The sequence below is a fragment of the Pantherophis guttatus genome, chromosome 9 (assembly GCF_059756535.1).
Source record: "Pantherophis guttatus breed Tessera chromosome 9, ASM5975653v1, whole genome shotgun sequence".
NCBI lineage: Eukaryota > Metazoa > Chordata > Lepidosauria > Squamata > Colubridae > Pantherophis > Pantherophis guttatus.
In genome coordinates this window covers 18,831,102-18,843,053 of record NC_142071.1, presented here as the reverse complement: position 1 = coordinate 18,843,053, position 11,952 = coordinate 18,831,102, and the positions used below count along the sequence as shown (strand labels likewise).

The following is an 11,952-nucleotide window of genomic DNA, read 5'->3' as shown; positions in this document are numbered from 1 at the left end:
TCTATTCTATTCTATTCTATTCTATTCTATTCTATTCTATTCTATTCTATTCTATTCTATTCTATTCTATTCTATTCTATTCTATTCTATTATTTTTTTGCTTTATAACACTCTGGCCAGTTAACAATGTAAGCATTATTTGCATGTTTGCCCCCAACTATCTAGGTCCTTATTTTATCAACCCCAGAAGGATGAAAGGCTGAGTCAACCTTGAACCCTATCAATATATGTATCAGTATCTGCATGGAAAAGAGCAATCAACCAACAAAATACGCATACGTTTTTGAACATTTTTCACATGTGAATGACTTTTTCAGAATGAAACTTTCGTTGACTCAGATTTTGATTCTTGTCTTCTTGGTATTGCTGTCCTTTCCAACAGGTATGCTTATAAAGAATAAATAATAGATAGATAGATAGATAGATAGATAGATAGATAGATAGATAGATAATTGACAAAGAATGCAAAAAATTGCTTATAGTTCCCTTATACACATGCATTCATAATAGATGGCAGCATACTGCTGCTCTTGAAATGGTTAAGCAAGGTTGGAGTTGATTAATACTTTAATAGAAACCATAAGAAAGCCTAGGACTGTAGATTAGATTAGAAAGTTGAAAAATGATCTTGGCTGTAATAAAAAAAAAACTTTTACATTGGTGCAAAACAATCACATCATCACGAATGTTTCCATTAAATCATCAAGAGTTGCCCTCAACCTGAAGAGACCTTATTTTACTTAGACTGTATATGTAGAATTGAATATATTTTACCTCATTCCTTCTTCTGTTTGCATCATATAGCTGAAGGGCTGATATGTCATCAGTGTTATTCAGTTGGAAAGGACAATAAATGTCGCAAACCATCCACCTGCAATGGGTCTACAAAACAATTTTGCTTCATTCAAAGAAACTCCAAAGGTGAGAAACAGCGTGGAACAACTTAAAGTAATCGACACTGGACAGAACCATGCTTCTAATCTAAACAAATAAATTGTACTAGTAGAAAAGGATAATTGTAGCTCAGGATTGAATTGTGGAAAGCAGTATTTGTGAGGTCCTTGGTGCTCTCTAAGCTTGATGGTTTTCTTGCAGATGTTTCATCACTAAACTAGGTAGCATCATCCGAGCACTCATGATGTTACTTAGTTTGATAATGAAACGTCTGTAAGAAAACTAAAAAAGCTCAGCAAGCACCAAGGATCCCACAAATACTGCTTTCCCTAATATGTTCCCTTTTCCATTCTGTTCGGGTGAATAACACTGACTTTGAAATTCACGGATGGAAAGAGTTGCTCCTTAGTAAATGCCAAGTAAACAACCTATCTTATTCTAGGAATAAAATGTGAATCTATGTAATGACAATAAATATATATATAGACAATCCTAACCCTTCACCTATCTTTTTCATTTACAGGAGGACACATTAAAAGAATAAGTCAAGGTTGCACCTCTTACTGTGTAGATACTATTCAGTTCAGCAATGCCTATATAAGATATACCTTTTGCTGCAAGACGGATTACTGTAACAAATATAATATTTGGCAGTTTTTTTAACTTCAGTCTTGGCAGGAATTCTGCTGCTGACAACTGATATGTATTTTCTGATCACTTACACAAACACATATACAAATATGGAATAATAATATGAGTTGGTGGTGAATGGAGACTTCCTATTTCTTTATATGAGCTAAAGAACCCATTGGGGTGCAGCCTTACAGTATTATCTCTCCAGTAAGCTTTTGTGCTTTAGGATTTTGTACAATGGTCTATAGATAGTCCTGTTTAATTACCACCATTGGGATGGGCTAATTGGTTGTTAAATAAAGCGGTTCTAAATGAAACCATAACTGTGCTTACAATTTGACTTCAGTTTTCCTATGCTTTACAGACCTGCAAAGGTCATAAATAAGAGGATGTTTTTTTTTCTATTTCTATAGCCACTTATCTCAATCCATAACTCTGGACGGCTTATAATTTGAAAAATATATTACAACAAAAATACTAAAAACATTTTAAAACAATAAAAATCAATACAATTGTCCAAAATAAATATACATAGTAGCAGAGATACCTGGCTGGTTAGCAATAAAGCCAGGAAACAGGGTTCTTGACACATCCAGAACTCCGGGCTCAGGGTGGATTAGCTGCCAAGTTACTTTTTCATCACTAATGATGAAATATTTGTGAATAGTTGCTAAATGAGTCAGTCACTAAATGAGGACTACTTGTATTCACCGGACCTAGAATTAAGGGAACGTGTGTGTCTGAATGTAATTTTCAGACAAAAATGGCCCTTGCACATTAACCTTGGCAAAACTTTGCTGCTTTTGTTAATATTGCTCCTTTTGGGAGATATATGAGCAATTTTGAAAGGCAAAATCAGAGGTGGGTTTCATCAGGTTCTGACCAGTTCTGGAGAACCAGAAATTTTGAGTAGTTTGGAGAACCGGTAGTAAAAATTCTGACTGGCCCCACCCCCATCTATTCTCTGCCTCCCAAGTCCCAGCTGATTGGGAGGAAATGGGGATTTTGCAATATCCTCCCCCTGGAGTGTGGTGGGAATGGAGATTTTACAGTATCCTTCCCCTGCCACACCCACCAAGCAATGCCACACCCAACAAGCCAGGCCACAGAACCGGTAGTAAAAACTTTTGAAACCACCACTGGGCAAAGTGTCATATCTGCACAACAGCTACACAGAGCCATCATCAAATCACTCCATGTTACTTTCTTCCCTGAGGTAAAAACTCTGAGGTAAAAAGTCAGTGATAGTTTGGGCCAGCAATAGCAGATTCTCTTCTATAGCATCTGAGCACAAGAAAAACACATTTGCAGGACAGGCTGTATAGGGCCAATGGTGGGATTAAAATAATTTAACAACCGGTTTGCTGCCCTAATGGTTTCTTCCAACAACCAGTTCACCAAACTGCTCAGAAAGTTAGCAACCAGTTCCCCCGAAGTAGTGTGAACTGGCTGAATCCTACCACTATACAGGGCTCATAGTTCTCTTGAGGGTCACCAAAAACAATCCAGATCAGTGGTGGGTTTCAAATTTTTTTACTACCGGTTCTGTGGGTGTGGCTTGGTGGGAGTGGCAGGGGAAGGATATTGTAAAATCTCCATTCCCACCCCACTCCAGGGGAAGGATACTGTAAAATCACCATTCCCTCCCCAATCCAAGGGAAGGTTACTGCAAAATCCCCATTTCCTCCCAATCAGCTGGGACTTGGAAGGCAGAGAATAGATGGGGGTGGGGCCAGTCAGAATTTTTACTACCGGTTCTCCGAACTACTCAAAATTTCTGCTACCGGGTCTCCAGAACTGGTCAGAACCTGCTGAAACCCACCTCTGATACAGATGTTTGTGGCACCTTAAGGATCAATTGTTTCTTGAAGGTATAAGCTTTGTTGGATCACACATGAGTTCATCAGATGGGTGGGATGTTTCCTTGATGTGGAATAATGATGTGCATAAGCGCACCAGCGTGCCTACCATCCCTGTCCTAATGTTTTCTTTTATTCATATCCTTTTCATGTATTTATAATTATGTTTACACTTGTATCTGTCATAAAATATATGCTTGACGAAAATTAATTAATTAATTAATTAATTAATTAATTATTGGATTTTTACAGCCATGACGGGATGATATTTGTGGGGGTAGAGAATAGAAAGTGAAACTAATCCATCTCAAAATGTAGCAATCACCAATTCATTTACAAAACAGTTGTTGGTTGTGACAAAGGCATTCGTATGCTGGTGAGCTGATTAGCAAACACTGTGATAAAGAAATGTTATTCTCTAATCCTTGAGAAACAGTGAAATACATCCTAAGAAACTTGAGCTTGTATTCGCTCCTTCCCACATGCATGGCTTGGTTTTTGAAGGAAATGAACATGAATAAAATACAAAATGAATAATGCATATATATCTTGCTTTGTCTTCTAATTAAGGAATTCAGACTGATTTTATTGTTTCTCTGATTTCTTCCACCCTCATTTTTCCCAAAAAAGACTACCTTGTTTCCTTGCCATTTTTTCCTTGCCAAATAAAGAAATAATTGGAAAGTTTTCTAAAACACAATGGGTGCCTTACATTTCTCCAAAAGAGAGAGGGAGGGAGGGAGGGAGAGAGGGAGGGAGGGAAGGAGGGAGAATGAATGATAGAGGGTCAAAGGGATTTTGATCCACTGTCTATGAAAGATTCTGGGTTCTACAAAAGGATACTGATGGGTTACACATTTTGCATATTTAATGCTTGCCCTACTGAAAATAGTTGTATACCTGATTCTGGATGGATGATAGTGTCATGGAATGGGAACTAAAGATGGTTCCCTTAGCCCACATGAGAAACTGGGACATTTGTGGAGGGTCAAACCAATAGGCTGAATTTTATACTGCTTAATATTAATTTTTTTGCTTTATAATAAAGCAATTAATTATATTGTTTAGATTGATGATTAGGGGACTGGAGACTAAAACATATGAAGAACGGTTACAGGAACCTGGCATTGCTAGTCTAGTGAAGAGAAGGACCAGGGGAGACATGGTAGCATTGTTCCAATATTTGAGGAGCTGCCACAGAGAGGAAGGAGTCAAGCTATTTTTCAAGGCACCTGAAAGCCAAACAAGGAATAATGGATGGAAACTGAACAAAGAGAGATTCAACCTAGAAATGAGGAGGAACTTTCTGACAGTGAGAACAATCAAACAATGGAACAGAAGTTGCCTTCAGAAGTTGTGGGAGCTTCATCACAGGAGGCTTTCAAGAAGAGACTGGACTGCCATTTGTCAGAAATGGTGTAGGATCTCCTGCTTGAGCAGGGGATAGGACTAGATGACCTACGAGGTCCCTTCCAACTCCATTAATCTGTTAACAACTGTTAGCTGCTACTACCGTAGTAAGAATACATGTTATATCTTATTTACATGTGATTTCTAATTGCATAAGTACATGTAACTTCTAAGAGCCATGGTGGCACAGGAGTTAGAATGTGGTATTACAGGCTAATACCACATTCACACATTCAGTCACACTCTGCTGTCTGCTAGGAGTTTGATCCTGACTGGCTCATGGTTGACTCAGCCTTCCAGCCTTCCAACCTCAGTAAAATGAGACCCAGATTGTTGGAGGCAATATGCTGACTCTGTAAACTGCTATGAAGCAGTATATAAATCTAAGTGCTATTTCCAGTTGACTTCATGTAGGCCACAGAGGCCAGCCAAAGGGCCAGATGTGGCTCAGGGGCCATAAAAAAACCAGATCTGCCTTAGCCCCTAGGGGACTTTTATTGCAGCTTTCAATTGTTAATTTGATTGAAACAGATTTAAGAAGCTTCCACCCCCCCCAAAAAAACCCCTCCCAAGTAGCTCAATAGTAGCAAACTATAGACAATGTTGTACCACCAAAGGTACTTGTTCAAGATGCAGCTGGACTTTGTTTGCCTCTTGAAAAAGTATATTTGGGACAACCATGACCTGCATGACTGAGAATCTCCATAGACATATGGAAAATGCTGGTGTCATCTTCTGCAGACTTCACCCTTCCAAATCACATTATGTCCCCCTACGTTAATTACTGTTGAGTTTTATTTGTTTATTGTTAAATTTGTTGGCCTCCAATTTTGCCGCAAGCTGATTCTTGCTGTTTCCCAATAAAAGTGATTCTGGTTAGTTAAAATACCAAACCTTTTGCATCTGGGTGTTGATGTTATCATATCTTCCCAGACCTACGTATTTAGAGTCAGCACTGCCTACTAAGAGATACCACACTGTGTGCCTATCACAACGTACCCAAAGTGGGAGAATCGAAGAAGAAAACATGCAACCTTTGGCTCATCTAGTTCTAATCAAATCATTATGATCTTTCTGAGATCTTAGTTGCTGTATTAGGAGTTTACTGGAGATTCAATCCGGAAGTTGCTAAGTGGGAAAAATTAGATGAGGTGGCAATGCATTTTCCCTTGGAGAACGTATGATGACTTGTCATTATCGACACCAACTACAAATCAGTCGTCAGGTAAATTGAAGATTTCCCAAATCTCTGTAGCTTCCCCAAAATCATGGTAGCTTCTTCCCCCCCGCAATCCCATTACATTGTGGTCTGACGTTCCTACTATTATTATTTTCAATTCATTCAGGTCCCAGCTGTGATTCCTCTTGAGCTCAAGCAACACCAAGGGATGATGAACAGACTACTGAATTATGTGCTCTGCATGCTTTTCATCATATCCACTGGTAAGTCTTTAAACTTCAACCCCTGTAGAAAAGGTGGAGAAAATATTTCAGGTTTTGAAATATAACCAAAGCATTTTAGAAATCAGTATAGGTAGGTATAGGACTTATGATCACAACTGAGCTCAAAATTTATATTGCTAAATGAGACAGTTGTTAAGTGAATTAGGGGTGTCATGATAGCAATATTCCAGTACTTGAAGGGCTGTCACAAAGAAGAGAGGGTCAAATTATCCTCCAAAGCACCGGAGGGCAGGATAAGAAACAACGGATGGAAACTAATCAAAGAGAGAAGCAGCCTGGAACCAGTGGTGGGTTGCCCCCGGTTTGGACCGATTCGATAGAACCGATAGTAAAACCTGCGAGAGGCTCCGCCCACTGATCCAGATGTCATCAGAAGTGATCTGCGCATGCGCGCGGCCACGATACGAACGGGTAGTAAAGGTAAGTAGAACCCACCCCTGTCTGGAACCAAGGAGAAACTTCCTGACAGTGAGAACAATTAACCAGTGGAAGTGCTTGCCTTCAGAAATCATGAGCACTCCATCACTGGATATTTTTAAGAAGAAACTAGACAACCATTTGTCTGAGATGGTATAGGTTCTCCTGCTTGAGTAGAGGGCTGGACTAGAAGACCTCCAAGCTCCCTTTCAGCTCTATCCCTATCCCTATCCCTATCCCTAACCCTATCCCTATCCCTATCCCTATCCCTATCCCTATCCCTATCCCTATCCCTATCCCTATCCCTATCCCTATCCCTATCCCTATCCCTATCCCTATCCCCATTCCATTCCATTCCATCCCATTTGCTGTACAGTTGAGTTCAAGAAATAAATCAGGCTGGAATGTCTTAATGTAAGTAGATGCAAATGAGCATTCTGGACAGTTTTAACCTCCTGTTTTAGATGTATTAATACAGGTGGTCCTTGACGTATGACCACAATAGAACCCCACATTTATGTTGCTAAGTGAGAAATTTGTTAAGTCAGTTTTGTCCCATTTACGACTTTTCTTGCCACCTTTGTTAAGTGAATCACTACAATTGTTAAATTAATAACTCTGTTGTTAAGAGAATCTGGCTTCCCCATTGACTTTGCTTGTCAGAAGGTTGCTAAATATTTATTTATTTACTTAGTTTCTTACTTATTTATTTGTCAACATGTACAAGGAAACAAGTAAGTGTATAGACATGGACACATGAAAAAAAATTGGCACAAATAAATGGCTATAAATAGGCAAAACATAGCCATAAACACATAAAATGAGTACATATAAATAAGGACAGTAGCACAGGGACAGGAGGCACGCTGGTGCCCTTATGCACACCCATTTAGGGACCTCCTAAGAAATGTGTAAGGTCCACAGTAGACAGTTTAAGGTAAAAGGTATGGGGGTTAGAGAAACTAACAACAGGATCAGGTAGAGTGTTCCAGACATTTGCTTCTGTATTGCAGAAGTCATATTTCCTACAATCAAGATTAGAGTGAATTACATTGAGTTTGAATCTATTGATAGCTCTCGTGTTATTGCAGTTGAAGTTAAAGTACTCATTAACAGGTAGGACGTTATGGTAGATAATCTTGTGTACTAAGCTTAGGTCGGAACGTAGATGGCATAGTTCCAAGGCTATCCTGGCCTAAAATTTCAAGCCTAGTGGGATAGGGAATTTTATTTCGAGCAGAGGAGTTGAGTACTCTTCTAGTAAAATATGTCTGGATCCTCTCTAATGTATTGATGTCTGAAATACAGTGAGGCTTCCAGGCAGGTAAGCAGTATTCCAGGATAGGTCTGGCAAAGGTTTTGTATGCCCTAGCTTGAAGTATAGCATTAGCAGAGAGAAAACTTTGTAAAATAAGGTTGACAACTCTTAATGCCTTTTTTGCAATGATGTTACAGTGAGATCTGTGGCTTAGACCTTTTGAAGTGAGTACTCCTAGGTCCTTGACAGAGTGTGGGTCAACTTTTAGATTGTTTCCGGATAGCATATATTTGATGTCCTTATTTCTATTGCCAATGTGCAGGACTGAACATTTGTTAGCAGAGATTTGGAGTTGCCAATTGTTTGACCATTCAGATACATAATCTAGGTTGTTTTCAATGGTAATAGATTTGTCTGATGATCACATGATCTTGGGACATTGCAGCCATCATAAATGTGAGTCAGGTACCAAGCATCTGCATTTTGATCATGTGGCTATGGAGATGCTGCAACAGTCATAAGTGTGCAAAATGGTCATAAGTCACTTTTTACAGTTCCATTGTAACTTTGAATGGTCACTAAATGAACTAAGTCGAGGACTATCTGTAGTTAACAATCCTTTACACATCCTTTGATTTCATGACTTTTAATGTTCTTACACACCCAATTCCTATGATTCCCCCCCCCCCATCCCCACTCTTGTTTTGCAGCATATGCTATCTGGTGTTTCCAATGCTTCAGGTCAAGGTTTACTGGGAAATGTTATAAGCCATATGACTTCTGTTGGGCAGGTCAAAATGCATCGTGTTTTCTCCTAAACATCTATTATGGTAAGAATAGAATTTTGTGTTAATTGCAGAACATCCTTCAGGTTAGCCCCATCTTCATCTTTTCAATGATATACATATTTTTAATCAGTAGGTAGCTCTACTGATTCTGAAGGATTCTGAAGTTCCTCATGCCTTACAACAAGATTACAAGTGGAAGTTTGTGATCACATTTTTTGCGTGGTTTCTAGCTCTTATTTTATGTTGCTGGGCATTGAGGGGCATTTTCCCACTTTTCTTAGGATAGCTTTTGTGTTCGAAGCCCATGATCTAAAGATACATTTTCATTCTACTTGTAGAGCTATGAATACTGCTGATATTCAGCCTTTGGAGCACAATTTCAAATTTTAGATTTAGGGATCTCTTTATCCTTAACCACCCCCTCTCTAAGCTAAAAAAAAAACATCAATTGAAAATTTTAATTTAATCTTCTAGTGCCTTTACACCATTACTGGATGATTTCTCATAGCTCTCTAGAAAATCACTAGATGCAACAAAAACAGTAGTAAAAACAGCTACCATGATCAGATAAATTTTATTTGTTGGAAGTTACAGGTATGTCTGCTTCAGAAAATCTTTATGCTACAACTGGCTGATTTTAATAAGACCCCTCTATTTGGGTCTGGGGAACATTAATAGCATATGGCAGTGGTTCTCAACCTGTGAGACCAATCTCCTGTGGTCTGCAGAACCTTGCCGGGGGAGGGGGGGTTCGTGGTGTTGTTCCAGTAGGGTCGTGAAAGCTTGAAGAAATGTTATGATTTAAATCTTAGGTCTTGGGGGACCGTGGCCATGGTCCGTGACCACAAAAGGCATTTAAAGGGGGGTCCACGGGGAAGAAAAGGTTGAGAACCACTGGCATATGGAATATACTTATGGATGAATTTTCACTCATATGAAATTTAACCTATTTTAATGTCACTGAGTTGTCTGATCATCAGAGGGTCCTAAACGCATTTTTTTCTGCAACCTCTTCAGCCGAAGAGGTTGTAGAAAAAAAAATGCCTTTAAAAGCCTCTGGCGATCTCTGCTGAGTTGTCTCATTGTCAGAGGCTCCTGAAAGCATTTTTTTCTGCAACCTCTTAAGGTTGTAGAAAAAAAAAATGCTTTTAAAAGTAAAAAAAAAAAAAAAAGTTGGTGGTATATACTCATTGCTACTATAACTGAGTATATCTACTTTGATTTTAGCTGTCCTCTTCTCTTTCCTTCCATCTTTTGCAACATTGGAATCTTCTAGGTCTTTCCAGGAGTCTGGAGTAGGAGTCAAGTTAGTATTTGTGCTTAAGCGAAAACTCCATTTCTTTTCTTGTGGGTGCATGTTACTCTAAGGAATCTTCTCCAAAGCAGACTTCAAAAGTGGCAATGCTCTTTCTATCTGCTTCTTCAAATTCTAGTAAAGAGAATACCAAGTAAGAAATCAATGGTCAGTTATCTTAATATAAGAGCTGAAATCTGTGGGGAGTTGGTGGTTGATTGAACTATCTAAGAAGTAGCAATCATTACATCCAGTCATTGGGTCAACCAACCAATTCTCCAGGGATTTCTGTGATTACACTAAAGTCAGAAGAAGACCAAGTTTATTGATTATTAGGCAATAAAGTGAGATGGAGTGGGCCAGAACATTACATAGGTGTATAGTTTCAGTGTGAAATGAGTGTCGTTTTATCCACAGAGATGCCAAATATTACATCTATTGGCAGTTGAGCCTCCCTGCCATACATCAGTCGGTATGGAGAGAACCCAGTAACATCATTTTCCATGCTGTTATATGTGTGTACAACAGTAGAAATGTGTTATGTCCAGTGTTGTTTCTTCTCTGCAGTCAGTGTCCCTAACATGTCAAGATGAGTATGATTGAACCTCTCAGGCTGTGGGTCTCCTTGTGGGTGGTAGGAATGGTGCGTGATTTCTGAATGCCCAGTATACCCAACAGTTGTTTGACAAGTTTACTCTCAAAATCTCTGCCTTGATTGGAATGTATGTGCTGAGGTAGCCCATAGTGTACAAAAAACTTTCCTACAAGTACCTTGACTACTGTAGCGGCACTCTGATCTTTCGTTGGGAAGGCCTATGCATAGCAAGTGAAATGGTCAGTCACAACTAATACATTCCCTTGTCTACTGATATCTGGTTCCAGACACAGGAAATCTATGCAAACTAGATCCATGGGTCCATGACATTGGAGGTGACCCATTGATGCAGTCCTGGAGGGTAGGGTCTTTCGCTGGATACAACTCAGGCAGGATAGACAGTAATCCTCACCCTCTTTCTTCATACAAGGCCAGTAGAACCAATCGCTCACTAACTGAAAGGTCCTCTCAGGCCCCAGATGTCCATGCTCATCGTGTAGTGCAATCAGTACCGCTTCTCTATGTTTTTCTGGGAAAAACAGCTGCCACTTTTCCTCGGGCCCATCTGAAGCGCCCTTTCAATAAACCACACCTCCTCAGAGCTGTAATGAGGTCCCTTCTTTATGCAACAGCCAAGCTTCTCTTGGGGAGTCAGTTAGCAGGGCCTCTCTCTGACCACTTCTCAGGGCCCTCGCAGACAGGCCACAAAGAGGGTCTTCTGCCTGATCCCTTTTTAAGTCTTTCTTGGTCAAAACAGGCATACGCCCCCTCTAACTTGAATGGGGTTACAGTACATTTTAGGAACACTCATGGTAGTACCTCCTACTGCTTCTGCCCCAGCTGCTCCTCGAACTCGGTGCTCAACCCCTTGGTACAGGGCTTGAATACCATCAAGAGTCAAGCGGATCCATTTTCAGCATGTGCATTGGGACCGTGAGGTCTCCTAGACATGGCATCTGCATCTCTGTTCCCCACACCCGGCCAGTACCTCAGGCTGAACTTGAACCCAGAGAGGACTGCTAGGCACTGATGCCCAGTGGCATTGAGTTTGGCTGTCGTCAGCAGGTATGTGACTGGATTGTGATCTGTCTTAACCTTAAACTCCACTCCATACAGGTAATCTTTTAACTTATCTACCACTGCCCACTTAAGCGCCAGGAACTCCAGCTTGTGAGTAGGATAGTTCTCTTCAGCTGAAGTGAGGTCCCTGCTGACATATGCAACAGGCCTCAAGTGTTCATCATGTTTCTGATATAGTACTCCCCCAAGACCATCCCGATTAGCATCAATGTGTAGTTCATATGGCCAGTTTGGATCTGCGTAGACCAAGTCTGGGGCAT

At 40.0% G+C, this 11,952-nt stretch overlaps 1 long non-coding RNA gene across 1 annotated transcript; it reads left to right on the top strand.

The window, feature by feature from the left end:
* Positions 1-1,965, top strand: LOC117668246 (uncharacterized). The gene is made up of 3 exons (XR_004592223.2): positions 1-382; positions 805-921; positions 1,418-1,965. It is a non-coding gene; the product is annotated as an uncharacterized LOC117668246 (long non-coding RNA).
* The last annotated feature ends 9,987 nt before the right edge of the window (positions 1,966-11,952 follow it).